Source organism: Capricornis sumatraensis, chromosome 1 (genome assembly GCF_032405125.1).
Source record: "Capricornis sumatraensis isolate serow.1 chromosome 1, serow.2, whole genome shotgun sequence".
NCBI lineage: Eukaryota > Metazoa > Chordata > Mammalia > Artiodactyla > Bovidae > Capricornis > Capricornis sumatraensis.
In genome coordinates, this window is record NC_091069.1 from 220,188,959 (window position 1) to 220,207,072 (window position 18,114).

At 38.7% G+C, this 18,114-nt stretch overlaps 1 pseudogene; it reads right to left on the reverse strand.

The window, feature by feature from the left end:
* Positions 1 to 9,715: 9,715 nt before the first annotated feature.
* Positions 9,716 to 10,480, reverse strand: LOC138091709 (phosphoglycerate mutase 1 pseudogene; annotated as a pseudogene).
* Between the last annotated feature and the right edge of the window lie 7,634 nt (positions 10,481 to 18,114).

Consider the following 18,114-nt stretch of genomic DNA (forward strand, 5'->3'; position numbering starts at 1 on the left):
TCCATTATAAAAAATTAGGCCTTCAGTTTTTAATCACATGTAGATGTTGCACCTCTTTTCTCTAATGTCCCATTTGTCCTTTATCTCCAGCCAAACAAACTTTCCAATCTTCCCCTGACAAGCTCTACTTTTTGGGATTTGTTGGCCTGCTTCCTCTCCTTGTAATGAGCTTTCTCATTTCTCCACTTCCCAAAGTCTTTTCCATCTTTCTAGGATTGATCAGCTCAAATGCAATAATCTACTTAAAGACGTATCCATTCAGTTCAGTTCAGTCGCTCAGTCGTGTCCGACTCTTTGCGACCCCATGAATTGCAGCACGCCAGGCCTCCCTGTCCATCACCAGCTCCCGGAGTTCACTCAGACTCACGTCCATCGAGTCAGTGATGCCATCCAGCCATCTCATTCTCGGTCGTCCCCTTCTCCTCCTGCCCCCAATCCCTCCCAGCATCAGAGTCTTTTCCAATGAGTCAACTCTTTGCATGAGGTGGCCAAAGTACTGGAGTTTCAGCTTTAGCATCATTCCAATGGGAAAGACGTATCCATTACCTCGTCAATAATTAGTCTTTTTCTTCTTCAGTTGAGCTCTATTGATTCAGAAAGGATTAGCACGCTGTCCTATGTCCTGTGAGGGTTGGACAAATAAGAGAGCTACCCTCAAAAATTAGAAAATAAGGTATATATGTGTGCTGCAATTCATGGGGTCACAAAGAGTCGGACACGACAGAGCGACTGAACTGAACTGAACATAAACAAAATACAGTTCAGATTCATATTTAATATCTGTATTCTACTGAATGAGACAGAATGATCTGAAGTTGTGCACATGCATGTATATACATATAAGATTTACCTAATAGTGGGCCTGTGAGTGATTAAATGAGAAATTAATGGATTGCACAGGAGATTTCATGGCATTTACCCTTTTGTTCTGTTGGGGGTTCATTCATTTATCTGTTTAGCTCCCAAGTGATTCTTTAGTTCAAAGGGAATTAAAGTGCATGTTATAAGCATTTTCTTTTATTACTATAAAAATGTTCATTGTAGAATAATGCAGAAACTTATAATGTAAAAGTTGAAAGTTAGTTTATTCCTATTCTTACTCTTAAGGGGTAACTGTATAAGCAGTTTGTATATCCCTTTGGGCTTTTCACTGTTCATAATTATTGTGCACATAAAATTTGTACATATATAAAACAAAGTATTAATATACATATAGGCATTTCAAAATAGCAGAGTGAGGATTTGAACCTAGGCAGGCTGTCCCCAAAGTTTACATTCTTGATCACTAATACATGCTGTCTCTTATATAGTTGTCCTTAAACTTCCTCATTGTTTAGGTCGTTCTCATTCATAGATTTTAGTTCTATCATTCCAAAAATGCTTTGGTGCTCTAAATAAAATTCTGAGAGGCATTATACAAAAACACTTTGTGTTTTTAGAGAAATTCACCTTGTGTTTTGACATCCTCTACACTTACATATAAAATGGCTCTTTCTCCTTGAAGATAGATTTAAAAGCATACAGCATGGACCCTTCCTATGTCCCCTTTCCAAACACTTTCTCTCTCTCTCTCTCTGCTGCTACCTGAATCTCACAGTCCTGATGCTGGAATTATAAGCAGCATTCAGTGTACTCTCCACCTTTGAGTCCTTTCTGTGCTCTAACTCCAGACACTGAGTCAAGAAAGGTGGGCTTGGTTTCCTTCAAGTGCAGAAAGATACCATGTGCAAATTTCTTCCCTTCTGGATGGAGCAGAAGATAATAGAACACAGCAGAGGGGACTTCAGTTGAAATTCAGGATCTACCCAAAGGTGGACCTTGGTCTGCAGGGTACTCAGTACCTTTAAATCATAATGGATCTACAATTTGTATTTACGGAGTTATATTTTCAAGTACATTTTGGATGTCCATACACTTACCAGAGGACTTTGCAACTATTGAAATCTTTATTTCTATGGTAAATTAAAGGTCCCTTGTTTGGAACTTGAAACACACAAAGTTAAGTATAGGTACAAATTAGACGCCCCACTTGATTCTACAAAGATTGGATACAAGTGAACACTGAGTTTTGTTATTGAATTTCAGAAACAGTAGTTGCAGAAGTTCTTGAGTACTGATTTTTATTTTTTATTTATTTATTTAAAAGTTCTAATTCATTATTTTTTATTAAAAAATGTTTGCTGGAGCATAGTTGTTCACATTGTTGTGTTAGTTTCTGCTCTACAGCACGTGAATCAGCTATTTGTGTACATATATCTCCTCTTTTTTTTTTTTTTTGATTTCTTTCCCATTTAGCTCACCACAGAGCACTAAGTAGAGTTCCCTGTGCTATACAGTGAGTTTTCATTTGTTATCTATTTTATACATAGTGTGTATATATCAGTCCCAATCTCTCAATCCATCCCACCTTCTTTCTCCCTTTGGTGTCTATACATTTGGTCTCTGCATGTGTCTCTCTTTCTCCTTTGCAAGTAGGTTCATTTGTACCATTTTTCTAGATTCCACATATATGCATTAATATATCCATTTCCTCCTCCAGGGGATCTTCCATACCCAGGGATGGAACCCATGTCTCCCGCATTGTGGGCAGACGCTTTATCCTCCAAGCCACCAGGGAAGCCCCTTCTAGATTCCACATATATGCATTAATATAGGGCTTTGCAGCCCAATATTTAGAATATATCAATTGACTAGGCTAGTAAAGTAATAAAAACTAGTATCTCTTAGGCCTTTAACATCATGCCTCATTTTCTCCACTTGTAAGATGAGGATATAATGATACTATTTACCTCCAAGGGTTGTCACATGGATAAATAAAAGTGTGAAAGTGTAAAAGTGTTAGTCGCTCAGTCGTGTCCAACTCTTTGCAACCCCACGGACTATAGCCTGCCAGGCTCCTTTTCCATGGAATTCTCCAGGCAAGAATACTGGACTGGGTAGCCATTCCCTTCTCCAGGGGATCTTCCCAACCCAGGGATTGAACCTGGATTCTCCTGCATACCAGGCAGTTCTTTACTGTCTGAGCCACCTGAGAAGCCCCCATGAATAAAGGAATTAATATATATGAACCACTTAAAGTGCCAGGCAAATGCAGGTATGTTAGTGTCTATCATTAGCACCAATTGATTATTCACAAACCCTTATTATGAGCAGACATTTAGAAAATTCCTTTAGGCACCAGAGTTCAACCAGGCTAACTTCAAAAAAGCACATTAGGCTGCTGTGTCTAAACAACCAAGAAATCTGCAAACTTCATTTTCTAAGGGGAAAAAAATGAAACTGAAAAATTGCATTCTTGATTCTGTTGACAATGAGGTTTCTTATTGAAGGTGAAGAAAATATTCTAAAATTAGATTGTAGTGATAGTTGTACACCTCTGGTTATATACTAAAACCATTGAACTGATACTTTAGTAATTTTATTCATTTTTGGCTGTGCTGGGGTCCTTGCTTCTGTGAGGGCTTTTCTCTAGTTGGGGTGAACAGGGCTACTCTTGAGTTGGGATACATGGGTCTCTTATTGAGTTAGCTTCTCTTATCGCAGAGCACAGTCTCTCCATGAGCATGGGCTTCAGTAGTTGCAGAAGGTGGGCTCAATAGTTGTGGCTCCTGGGCTCTAGAACACATATGCAATAGTTGCGGAGCACAGGCTTAGTGGCTGTGCAGCGGCATGTGGGATCTTCTCAGATTAGGGATTGAAACTGTGTCTCCTGCATTGGTAGGCAGATTCTTTACTACTGAGCCACCAGGGAAACCCCTGAATTGACACTTTAAATGAGTGAGTTATATGGGTACATCAATTATCTTAATAAAGCTCTTAAAAGTCTGACCCTCTTAAAATTTTTTTCTAGGCATTTATGGGAATTTGTTTGGTCTGAAAAGGCAAATTAGGATAAGACTACTGAAGGTTTTTTAAAGATAATTATTATTTGTGAAAATATATCTACAAACTATATAGTCTGGGCATAATAGCAAGAGCTGGTACCAGATTTATGAATTAAATAAATTTAGAGGGAGATTTTAAATTCCACTAAGAAGATCTCACCTTTGTTTCTAATGCTAATGATGTTAGATGTTTCTTTTATCCAAGTGCTAAGTTTCATAGAAACTAATCAATAGTCATATTACTCATTCTGAGGTAATAAAGCAGTAAAATTGGATTCAGAACAATATGACCTTCATTAAGGAGTTCTGTGATAATTTTAAAGTAAGGAACTTACATGATATCTTAGAAAGACTCACCTACAGTGATCTTTCAGCTCACAATCAGTCATGGCAGTTAAACAATGCAGATGAGATGTTTCAAATCTGCTGTTTTCCTCTGTCTTAATACCAAATTCCATCACAGTGGCTTCAGTGAATGTTCAATTTTATTTTTAATATCTGCAGATTCAGCTGGTAATTATTGGGTGTGACAGAAGCCCCAACTGAAAAACCTAGGACCTTATGACATCCTTTTCACACTAACTTGTCAGCAACTGTGATCTCAGTAGAGGCTGTGATTGCCCCATGAAGAGAGCTATCATGTGGATTCTGTCTTCTACTTTGTGAGACTGATCACCAGAAATTCAAGTCTTCTGATGATGAAACTTGCAGAAAAGTATACTTCAAACTAATTGACTATTTACTGGTTTTCACGTTGCTTATATTTTTAGTAGTTCCTCAGTTTCTAAGTCTTATAAAAATGCAGTATTTCCTCTGAAAACATCTATTTGTACATTAAGACAAGCAGAGCATAGCGAAGTACTGAGTCCAGCTGCTGCTGCTAAGTCACTTCAGTCGTGTCCGACTCTCTGCGACCCTACAGACAGCAGCCCACCAGGCTCCCCCGTCCCTGGGATTCTCCAGGCAAGAACACTGGAGTGGGCTGCCATCTCCTTCTCTAATGCATGAAAGTGAAAAGTGAAAGTGAAGTCGCTCAGTCGTATCCAACTCTGAGCGACCCCATGGACTGCAGCCTACCAGGCTCCCCCGTCCATAGGATTTTCCAGGCAAGAGTGCTGGAGTGGGGTGCCATTGCCTTCTCTGACTGAGTCCAGCAGTGGTCCATTAAATTAAGTGAACAATTTCAGAATACCTCAAGTTGTAGGTAATTAGAAATGGGTTCAGGATATGATTATAAGTCAAAATAGCTGGCTATATAAGCAACGTTAGCCAGACTCTGTAAATCAGCTCCATTGTCTGATTTTCCCCATCCAGAATATACCCCCAAATGAACTGAAACAGTTTCAGTCTGGACTTGACTCCCTTTTCTACTCAGATCCTACCCTTGATTTGTTATCTGTAAGCGAAATGGGAGGACTCTGTCAGCTGGAGGCGTCTGTGCCTCTGTGTCCCGCTGTTGTTCAGCCTCTCAGTCATGTCCAACTCTTAGTGACCCCATGGACTGCAGCGTGCCAGGCTTCCTTTTCCTTCATTATCTCCTAGAGTTTGCTCAAACTCATGTCCATTAAGTCGGTGATATCATCCGATCATCTCATCCTCTGTTGCCCCCTTCTCCTGCCCTCAATCTTTCCCAGCATCAGAGTCTTTTCAAATAAGCCAGTTCTTTGCATCAGGTGGCCAAAGTATTGGTGCTTCAGCATCAGTCCTTCCAATGAACATTCAGGGTTGATTTCCTTTAGGATTGACTGGTCTGATCTCCTTGCAGTCCAAGGGGACTCTCAAGAGTCTCTTTAGCACCACAGTTTGAAAGCATCAGTTCTTCAGTGCTCAGCCTTCTTTATGGTCCAACTCTCACATGGGTATATAACTATTTGAAAAACCATAGCTTGACTATATGGACCTTTGTAGGCAAAGTGATGTCTCTATTTTTTAGTATACTGTCTAGGTTTATCATAGTTTTACTTCCAAAGAGCAAGAATCTTTTAATTTTGTGGCTGTGGTCACCATCTGCAGTTATTTTGGAGCCAAGAAAATAAACTCTGTCACTGTTTCCATTTCCCCCCCATCTATTTGCAACGAAGTGGTGGGGCTGGATGCCATGATCTTAGTTTTTTGAATGTTGAGTTTTAAGCCAGCTTTTTCACTGTCCTCTTTCACTATCATCAAGAGGTTCTTTAGTTCTTCTTTGCTTTCTGCCATTAGGGTGGTGTTATCTGCATATCTGAGGTTATTGATATTTCTTCTTGCAATCTTGATTTCAGCTTCTAGTTCATCTAGCCTGGCATTTTGCATGATGTACTATATATATAAGTTTAAATAAGCAGGATGACAACATACAGCCTTGACATACTCCTTTCCCAATTTTGAACCAGTCCATTGTCCCATGTCTGGTTTTGACTTTTGCTTCTTGACCTGTATACAGATTTTTCAGGAGGCAGGTAAAGTGGTCTGGTATTCCTGTGTCTTTTAAGAATTTTCCACAGGTTTTTGGTGATCCACACAGTCAAAGGCTTTATTGTAGTCAGTGAATCAGAAGTAGATATTTTCTGGAATTCTCTTGTTTTTTTCTATGATCCAACAGATGTTGGCAATTTCACCTCTGGTTAATCATCAGGGCTCACCTGGGGTTTTGGGTTCCTCACTTGGTTTTTATACCTTTCAGTCATAGCTTCTGGGACTATGATGTTATTATTTCTAAACAAGCCTTCTTATGATGGTATATATACAGTCATATATCCACTATGGTTGGGGACAAAGAAACATGGTTTTCTAGGCTCCACTCTGCTGAGGACAACTTTTATCAATTATTTTTGAAAAATCAGTATTTAATTTATATTATTATGGCTCTGTAAGTATTATCCACAGCTGAACCATGCATCTGTGATTATGATGGTAATTATTATTTTCCTTTGTATCCAGTTTGCTTTTCTTGGAGTTATTGTCACTGATTTCTATTTAATACTTACCTGACACTCAAATCTTAATTTTATTTTAGTGCTGAAAGTCTGTTTCTGGAAGACTCACCATCAGGTAATCACTTGGGTTCTCTTTCATTGTATAATTTTCTGCTTCTCTGCTCCAATATGGATGAATTTATCTACAGACCTGCTGTACTACCATTAACTAGAAAGCCTTTTATGCCATCATTCTGGGAATTTCTTCACCTCTCTTTTCTGTAAGATTTCTTGTTTTACTTGAATCCCACGTGTTTCTCTTAATTTACTCCTGCATGTTGATACATCCTCTGTGCTGTGCTTAGTAGCTCAGTCATGTCTGACTCTTTGCAACCCCATGGACTATAGCCCGCCAGGCTCCTCTGTCCATGGGATTCTCCAGGCAAGAATACTGACTGAAGGGTAGCCTATCCCTTCTCCAGAGGATCTTCCCAACACAGAAATAGAACCTGAATCTCCTGCATTGCTGTGGGATTCTTTACCAGCTGAGCCACCAGGGAAGCCTGATACATCCTCTAGCTGCTTTCTATAAAGATAAATTTGAGGCATGGTATGTCTGGGGGTTCCTTAATTCTATTCTTTTTTTTAAAAATTCTATTCTTAATTTGACCTTTGGCCTAGATTTAGAATTCTACATTTGAAATATTTCTTTCAGAGTTTTGAAAGCCTCATTCCATTTTCTTCTTACTTCCAAATTTGCCATTAAGAAATCTGATGCTCTTCTAATACTTAATACACATGACCTCTTAAATAAAATCCTTCTGTAGAAGCACCCAAGATCTTTCCATTATCCGTAATACTTAGGAATGTTGTAGTAAAGTACCTTTTAAAATTTGTTGCCTTCTTTTAAACTGAAAATTCACATCCTTTGGAGAAGGAGGGCAGGGAAAGTTCTGTGATGCTTCTTTTTTAACTTAATAAGCATATATATTTTGAAAAAGATATGCATGATGGTTTACTCTCTAATTTGAATTTGTCAGTGTTTCCTTAGTTTAATGATGTGCCTTCCTGGTAAGTTGTTTTTTTTTTTTTTAATTGAAGTATAGTTCCTTTAAAATGTGTTAGCTTCAGGTGTGCAGCAAAGTGGGTCAGTTATACATATGCATATATATACTCTTTTTTAGTTTCTTTTCCCATATAGATCATTACAGAGTATTCAGTAGAGTTCACTGGGCTATACAGTGGGTTCTTATATCTATTTTATGCACAGTAGTGTGTATATGTCGATCCCAACCTCCCAATTTATCCTACCCATCTCCTTTCTCCCTGGTACCCATACATTTGCTTTCTACATCTGTGACTCTATTTCTGTTTGTAAATAAGTTCATTTGTGCCACTTTTTTTAGATTCTACAACTGTATCTTATTAGTTTCATTTTCTGTTTTGAGCTACAGCTAAGAGTGCTCCTACATCTGGTTTTCTGCTTCAAAACTTTTATTCCTATTTCTCACCTGTTTGTGCTCTTATCTCCCATTCTCTTTGACCTTGGGTATTTGTCTTTTTAAAATTCTTTAACTGTCATTATAATAGAGTTTTGGGAGAGGGTAGAAATAAATGCAGGTGTTCAAACTACCACACTTATCTGGAACTTCAGAATTTATATTGCATTTCATGTAACCTTGATGGTTCTAGCTGTCAGTATAGTTTGCCAAGATTTTTCAGATTTTGGCACACAGTGTTTATCACCAAGCTTTTTGATATCTGCAAATATATCCTTTTGGGGAGTTTAGGATGAACACAGCTATTCTGTAGGTTTTTCTAAGGTTTTCAGCAAAAGAAATACTCAGATATATCTGTCTCTCTAACGCACACCTCCATACACACACAGAGAGAGTAGTTACTCATAAATCTATAACATGAGTTTTGAATAGCATAGTTTGAGGCTTTAACTGGCATGGTTAACCAGACTGCAAGTAGCTGATTACTTTATTTTTTATTGCACGTCACTCCTTTATTTTATACTGATCTGGAAAAAAGATATTTTTAGTACAGTTATGCTAAAATGAGTACTGGGCCCAAGTGCTAGGCCAAGCAACTGGAACATGGTTCAGAAGTCAGGCACAGTGAGAGACACACTTGGACATGATCAAGAGGCATTCCACTGCCACAAAACAGTAAGGCCGGGGAGGGATTCTAAAACACACAACAGGATGAACTCCTACACCTTAGAAGTCAAGGAGCTTATCCCATGATGGTGTAAGGAATGACTTATTTGCTGATGACCACATGTGGGAGTATTTCAACCGCCACTAAAAACCCCAGAAAGGTTTTTTGGGTTTATATATATATATATATATATATATATATATATATATATATATATATTTTTTTTTTTTTTAAGTAAATGCAACACAAAGACATTCAGGATTGATCCAGCCTTTTAGAGTCAGGGAGGAATATTTGATTGAGTCACCATGCAGGTTACATTCATCTTCCACTGGAATGACTAGAGCCCCGAGTCACCTAACAACAGTGCCCGACTGGCCTCTGGGGACACGAATAGGCTCTTACTTCTCATTGGTCACACCTCAGCATGGTTTTCTCCCTGACCCCTACGCAAGCAGCTCCTTAGTAATAAACCACTATCAAACCCCCCAGTGATAACCTCTCCACACTTCTGGATAAGTCTTCGCTCAGCTTGGACCGAGGACCATGCCCCAGACGTGCCATTCTGACTAGACTGTATGAAGGGAGTGGGTGCAAGACATAAAATGGCTAGTGTGGAATTGGGAGCCGCTGGTCCCCACCTGCAGCTACAACTTATGATGCCTACAGATGTCGTCAGTGGGACATGTGCCAGGGAGAGGTGCAGAGGAGAAGGGTGGGCCAGGGCAGGGGAGGAGGGTAATCCCTGGGAAAGCAATCTGCTGCTTGCCCTCACTTCTTGGCCTTGCCCTGGGCAGCCACAGCCTCCATGGCTTTACGCTCGGTCTCCTCATCCCCCAGGAACTGCGTGGGCTTGATGGGCTTCAAGTTCTTGTACAATTCATAGACCATGGGAATGCCAGTCGGCAGGTGCAGCTCCATGATAGCCTCTTCAGAGACACCCTCCAGATGCTTGAGGATGCCCCGAAGGCTGTTGCCATGGGCTGCAATTAGTACCCGTTTCCCCTCCTTGATCTGGGGGACAATTTCTTCATTCCAAAAGGGCAGAGCTCTGGCAATTGTGTCCTTCAGACTCTCACAGGAGGGCAGCTGGTCTTCAGTGAGGTCTGCGTACCTGCGATCCTTACTGATGTTGCTGTAGAAGGGATGGTCAGGCTCCATGGGAGGCAGCGGGACATCATAGGAGCACCTCCAGATCTTTACCTGGGCCTCACCATGCTTGGCAGCAGTTTCTGCCTTATTGAGGCCAGTCAGACCCCCATAGTGTCGCTCATTAAGGCGCCAAGTCCTCACCACTGGCAGCCACATTTGGTCAATGGCATCCAGCACTGTCCAGAGAGTCTGGATTGCTCTCTTCTGCACTGAGGTGAAGCAGATGTCAAACTCATAGCCAGCATCTCTCAGCGCCTGCCCGTCTCGCTTCTCCTCCTCGTGCCCTGCTGGGCTCAGGTCCGCGTCGTACCAGCCACTGAAACGGTTCTCCAGGTTCCATGTGCTCTCACCGTGCCGGATTAGCACCAGCTTGTAGGCAGCCATGGCTGCGGTTCGGGATGCGGCGCAGACTCAGCTGATTACTTTTAATAGGACATTATTGATTCTGTTTTTAGACCTTTCCACTATGCTTGCTAAATAGCCTCTATTTAACATGGGTTGAAGGTGACCCATAAGGTGCACACACAGTTTTTGTTTACCTTGTGTTTTACAGAGAAGGGAGCTTAAATCAATTTGATGGAAGATGCCAAAATATTCTAGAAAGAATCATGTCTTTCTCACAAATGCAAAAAAGGCCAATTTGAAGCAAAATTAAAAAAATACTTTTTGTGCTATCTGATTCCATTTTATTCACATATCTAAAATGAAGTTATATAACATCTGAGCTGTAACTTAATATTTCTAAAAATTTTGCTTTTGAAACTTTGAAGGTGAAATTTGAGTTTGTTTACCTAACCTAGTTTCCTTACCATAGTCTATCTTATCACAGATCTCTCCTGTTGATATTAACAAGTTCTCTTGATTGTCATTGAAATCATTATTGTATATATGTGTCATTTCCCTTTCTATTTTTTTAGGTGAATAAAAAAGGCACAAAATATAAAAACTGAATATCACAAATGATCATACTTATCTTTCAGTTTAAATTTACAAAGGCATATTCCCTGTTAAATTACATACTAAAAGACATAAATTTCCTTTTTAAATCATCAAATTCTTTTAAGAGGAAAAGAATTTGAGCCTCATCCAAGCTGGTTTTATTCTTCAATAGCCACTACATATTTTCACTTTCATTCAAGAATGCAGATCATTAAGAATCATGTCAGTTGATCTGGCTAACATAAAAGTTGTGAATTTTTCTGAGTATCCTTTCAACAGTCTTAAGTAGTAACACTGGTGACTGAAGGGGAAGTAAAATATTTTACATCAACTCAAGCCCTAAGTATCAATGAATTCAGTTACAAAAGATGCTCCTTTGGGCTTTCTTGGTTCTATTTCATAAAATATAGCCCTGGAAGGCCCAGGACACAGTCACCAGCCAGCTGCTGTGCTGTCCGTCCCCAGAAAAGCTTGTTGTCCTGCTAATAATTTGAAGTGTCTCTGAGCAGGCACTCTGCCTTGTAACATTAGCTCATCATTTCTCTTGGACTTAAACAGAGAGGACCTGCCTCCGTATGATATCAGATCGGAAGCAGATGCTGGTGTATCTGAACTACAGGGCAGTGAAAATGAACGAGACTTACCATGGTGCTTGACCATGCAATAAAGATCATGATATAGCCATCACTGCTGTTATTGTAAGGTTTGTCCTTCTCATTTCTTACCATAATAGTTTATAAAATGAATAGAGAAGTCCTGTGCTTTTTATATAGTCCCATGAGAGCCATTATTAAGACAAAATGGTTGTAATTGTACAGCAACCTGCAATTACATATTATAATTAGGCCAGGGAAGTTCAGGTGTGATTATTTCACTATTACTTCTTTTTGTGATTTATTTTTTTCCTGTTGTAGTGAGAACTCTTCCAATAGTAGATACGGAGGTGGGGGGAAATAAAACCCTGACAAACTTTTCTTTGATGAAACAACTTAATACATAAAATACTTTTACAGTAAAAGCTTAAAATGAGTTCTAGCAATACTATATTAGGCTAATCTGAACAGAAGTATTAATGTAGCATATGTGATTAAAATATTATTGCCAACATCATAACTAAGAACAGACTTTCCCAGTAGCACTCAGAATACTGTAAATATGTACTTAGAAGAAGTAAATACATACTTCAACAGAAAGATAGCATAAATAAAATTGTCGTAAAAGATTCCTCCAATAGTCCTCCAAAATATTGTGCTACAATAATGGGATTGTGCTGGAAGGGCATAAAGGTCACATTTCAAGAAATAATTCAAAAAGTTGGCTTTATACTTTTGAATGCCCCGAGGCAGTGAATGGAGGGTTTTGGTTTATGGGGGCTTGAGATAATAATTCTGTCCTGCGAGAAGAAGAGAGGAATGAAAAAAAAAAAAAAATCAAGACTTGCCCAAGGGAGAAAAACATAAACTATTTCCAATTACATCAAAGTGAAGTGGGCATAAGACAGTGAGCTCAGCCTCAAAAGGGAATGTGATGGACGCAGAGCTGTATGGATACTCACAACTGTTGAATTCCTTCTCCTCTCCCTGTGGGAGCAATGTGGTCAATAGTGTATTCGGATCACATCTGCACTGACTGCAGGGAATCTTATTGCGGTGTTATCTCTGTGACTGCTCTTCTGTTTGTTGAAATTTCCTATACATAGTCTGCCTGCAGGAACAGAGGGGCTTATGCAGAGGGTTCAGCGGTATTTCATGTAGTTGGAAAAACATTTTGAAACATCCTTCTGTTTTTTTTTTTCCTTTGATGTCATCTCATCATTGCCTGTGTTTCTCAAAAACAAGTTCTTAGCTTTAGAGTAACAGATAAAGGAGCACTTCTCTCCTATGAACTGTGATTTGGGTAATTTTTTAAGAAAGTACATATTCCTTATGGAGTAATACCTCTTCCTTCTTGAACTTTTCCCACACCAATATGAAAACTGAAATATGTTTATAAAGGCAGGGAAAATTAACTTTTTTAGCATCTGCAATAGAATTACCACCAAAGTCAATGAATTACATCTTTCTTTGGAGATACTTGATCATTTGAACACCTATATTTAATCCGAAAATTATAAGCTCTCATGTTGGGATGCAAGGTGAAAGGTAAGAAGAGATTACCCATAAAATAGAACATGTAGAGTGTAGGTATGTGATGCAGGTTGAGTTGTGCCCCTGCGTAAGTAATGGTGCTAGAGAAGCTGGATTGGATGATGCATGACATCAACCCAAGGTATAATCAGTGTGGGTGTGATGGCAGAAATAAAGAGGCCCGGCACCCCTCAGTGGCCATGTGAAGGAGACTTGAGTTGAATTTCCAGGGAAAGGGTGCTGACTCTCAGAGGACCTGCCAGTTATTCAACCAATGATGCTTTTTTTATGTAGTCAGAAACTCCAATAAAAGAATAATGAAATCTGAATTATAAATGCTTCAATCATAACATCATTAGTTATGAAGTTCTTGGCAAACTGGAATAGAAATATTTTCAAAGAAATGGGAACATCTGTAAATACCTTGTTAAAAGTCTACTCTTGCTATTTGCTTATGTGATCTTTGGCTTCTCGTGATCCTTGTTTTGTGGTATATATGAGGCTTCTGTAGCCATTTCTACTAGGAAGAGGGAGGGAAAAGGGGAAGGATAGAGGGAAGTATGAAAGCAGAGTAGACTAGAAAGTATGGGATGGGATAAGAAATATCTAAATTTTTAATGAAACATTGGTTTTCCATTATTATGGGAAATGCCACATGGGCCTTTCTATTCCTTAGTTCCTGAGCCCCCTCCCAGACTAGAGCTGCTCTGTGTTCCTCTTTACCACAGGAAACATTCAACATTTTGGAGACCCTCCAACCTCGGGGACACCCAGTGTATTTTCTGTTTCTGAATCAGCAATGACTGGATATTTTCTCTCAGGGTTGTGAGTTTTCTAGACTCTACTTGCACCTTCAGAGGCTGGAGTTTCTTAGGACTGCAGTGGGTTTTGAGGATGTATCTTGGCCTGAGAAACTTCTGCCTGTCATTTCAGACTTGTAACAGCGTTTAATTGGCTTCCTTTCCTTATCCATTCACAGATGATTGGTCTGTGAAAACAAAGAACCTGAAATCTCTTTGCCATTTCTTCCCCCAGAAATACTAGTTTGAATTTTTATTTTTCTTTACAGTCATAACAGAAAATCTTGGCCAAAAAATGGCACTATTGCAAACCCACAAGATACATGTGATCTTCTGCTTTCCTAGAATAGTTAATGGTATATGGCTAATTTTTTCTCCTCTGTTGTTTTTTCTTCAAATTTTCATTCATAGTGGTCAGTTCTATAGACATAGATGTGATTTGCTGACAAAGAGGGTCAGATTGATTCCTCTTTGGTTTCTCTAGGTTACTAGAAGGTTCTTATGGGCAGTACCCTGTTCTGTTTCACTTTGTCATCTTTAGGCCCTAACATGAAGCTTGATATCCAATAAGTGATTCACTAATGATTTTAAAATTAAAACATGAATGCATTTAACCAAATTTGATGTATAAAATAGAATGCATTATTTCCCATTCATACCCTTTAGAACAGTTTCATACCAGTTTCTACAGTGTCTTGGGGGCACAACTGGTCTCTCCCTCTTTAACTGCAGGCTTATCATAATATTAATGAGTTTGCTCACCCTTAATTACCATTACTATTCAAGTATCCTGTGCCTCCACTCTGAAGTAGTTCTTTCATGTTGCTAACATCAAGAAGCATACACCCAGAGTCTAATTGGCTTACTTACTAGGCAGCCTAACAAAGAGTCAGACACGACTGAGTGGCTGAACAACAACTCTTATTTTAGACCAGGCAGTGTTTTGTGTTGATTTTGCTATGAGGAAACAGTTTGTTAGACTTGAGATGATTTGAGACTAATCTATTGGATTAGGTGCACCCAACCTGTGATAATTATAGTGGTGAACCCTTCAATGATATAACTTGGAGATTTCAGATGAACACACAAAACCCCATCAGATAGCTATATGCCCTAAGAGCTTCACTTAGTAGTGTCCAGTTTAAAGAAAACTTACAATGCTTATAGCAAAAAAAATGAAGTCAAGAGGAAAAGTAAATATTGCTTTTGCTTCCTATTTCTTCCAGCAGCCTCAACACATTTAGAACTATCTATGCTGAGATATTATCTACTAAAAGTGGACAGGGAAAGCCTCTATACTTAGCCCCAGACTTGAATCTCAACCCCATAATTTTTTAGTCATGGAAACTTGGGGATTTCTCAGCCAGTTTTCTGACTTGTAAGTACAGAAAGTAGCTGTGGTTAATAAAACGTGTAATTTCTATCACTGTGACTGACAGCATAAGCTCACATTAAATATTAGATTCTTCCCTCCTCAAACATATCTGATATTGATATTAATATTTATTATTGAAAATCAATGCATGAAGGACAAAATATAAGAGAAATTAAACAATTTCAGTTTCAAATTTTGATGGATTGATCAATGCTCAGAATATTGAGTAACTTGTCTTCTAGAAGTATAAAGTAAAAGGAGAATGAGAATATTTCAGTGGAAAATCTTGATAGAATAATAGGGAAAAGTCTTTGATTGGGAGTCAGAAGACCTAGTCATTAGTCATACATCTTCCCCAAACACAATACATCAAACACACAACCATCTTCTTTAAGTTTATTCATCATCTCAACTCTTCCTAAAAGCCAGTCTCAAAGTCATCTCTATTGGTTTTCCTCCGATTATCATTGTCTTCTTCCATACATCTAACAGGTCATTATTTTGTTGCTTCCTGCTTCCTAATGGCTTTGTCATCTACTCATCTCTTTTTATTCTCACTACTATGTCCTAACCCAACACTTAACTCTGATTTGCAGACAATTATAGCAGTCCTAATTCAGTTTCCTATTCTGTACCTCTACTCAAAAACCAAACAAACCTCATTTGTTTCAGATAATTATTTGCTTAGACTACTGAAAACTTTTCTTCATAGCTAGCTGCAAATTTCCCCCATATATTTTATAAGGGTGATCACATTATACAGATGGGGCATGTGCCATGGACTGCAGTAACTGACAAACAACCCAAGGAGCTGTGCAGTAGATAGCCTGTGTGGCCTGACACTGAGATCCATCTATAAAATATCCAAATTACTCATTTAAATAATCCTTGAGGCTTATCAGCCTTCACTGATTCTCACTGTCCATACCACAAATACAGATAACCAAAGAGAAATCTGGGAATCCTTATAATCTAGATCTGACTTGCCTTTCCTACTCTATCTTCCTGAATTTCCTGATAAGCATATGCCATGTCATCCAGACTGGTTATCGCTTGACTCTTGAATGGAATAGACCGATCTAGGTGTTACCTATGGAGTAAGGATAGAAAGAAGGAACAACAATATCAGCAAATAGGGAGGGCTAGATTAAATATTTTTAGAATTTATACTAAACCGGGTAGAAAAGTTATTACTAGATGGGTCCTAGGGACCAAAAGCCAGAACTTTGATTGGGATACTACACCATAACTCCTTTGGCTCAGAAAGGCCAAGCGAGCATAGAGTCTGAATTCCTCAGCTTTTTATGGACTCCTATCTAGACATGAGAGAGGCATTTTGACTATCTGTTAAAAAACTCAGGACAACAAGTCCAAATCCTGGCCCCATGATAGAAGTCCTATACATGATGGTTAGTAAAGGAATGTGTAAGATATATTGAATAAAACAAGAACCACATTTTCAAAAGGATGAGGAAAAAGTAGCTCATTGACTTGGTTGCCAGGGTCACCCTAATTAATAAAGCCTGTTTGTTTTGCACAGAAAGAAAATTATTATTGCAATTAAAGTAATTTGTAGCTACCAGAATAGCACTAGGAACTTTGTTAATTTTACTTACTTCTGTCATGTCATGCCTCTCACTGCCTTCTACTTAACCTCATATTCTTGTCAAAATGAAGGCAAAAGAATTCCAGGTCTCCGCCATGTGCTGGGAGATTAATGAAACACATTTTGAAACAGAGGGAGGGTGGAAAAAATAGTACCAAATCTTCATCTGTTACATGTGCTGCTGTAAGTCCACATTCTGTAGCCAAACCCTCTTCCCTCCCAGAGTGCCTTTCTTTCAGTCCCCCAACTTTAGATTGCCTATCACATCCTGCTTCACATCACTGAACCAGCTTCTCAATTTCAATGTTAGGAGAATAGTAATACTGCTGCCAACCACACTGCCACATACCCCAGAGGCTGAAGGTGCATATACAAGATAGGAAGGTTGGCTCATTTATATGAGCATAATAAAAATGCATAATATTTAGAATTTTCATATGTATTGTATACATATTAAAATTTAGCTGGGCATGTATTTATTGTGGTTCTAGCTATTACTCTGACCCAGATATTTGAAAAGTAAAGAGAAACAAGATGATACTACAAAAGGAAAAAAAAGAGAGACAAGATTATAGTACAAAAGGAAAATCAAAAATTGTTCAGAAGTCATTGCTGCTGCTATCTTCAGGGGAATAACTGATAGAATGGATTAGGAAGTGTCCAGAGAAAAGGGCAAGGGACTCTTTCAAGTTCTACTTATCCTACAAACTGTTTTCTTAATGGTGAAAAGGGATATTTATGAAACACACCATTACTGAAACACAAGGATCAAAGAATTACCCCAGATAGAAAACAGCTAAAGCCTATGCTTTATAATATTGAACTATAGTTGCAATTCCAGCATCTGAACAAATCTGTGCAGTGATATAAAGAATCAGAAATATCTAGAACAAAGTTATTGATGAATAAACCTTCACAATTTAGAACCTAGATGTTGTCAGTGCAAGACACTAAGTCTCACTTGTGTTTCAGCTTTTAGCAAGAGGGTATTAGTTAAAACTGAATGGATTTTGGGTTTTTAACAGAGAAAACTGAAGAGAAAATAGTAGACTTGTTAAGCCTCTGTGGGTTTTTCCCCCATCTGGTCAATGGAGTTACAAACCTCATAATGAAGTGGACTGGCAAGTAACCATAATCTCACACTGAAGGATTTAGTAGAGTTTTGTTTATAT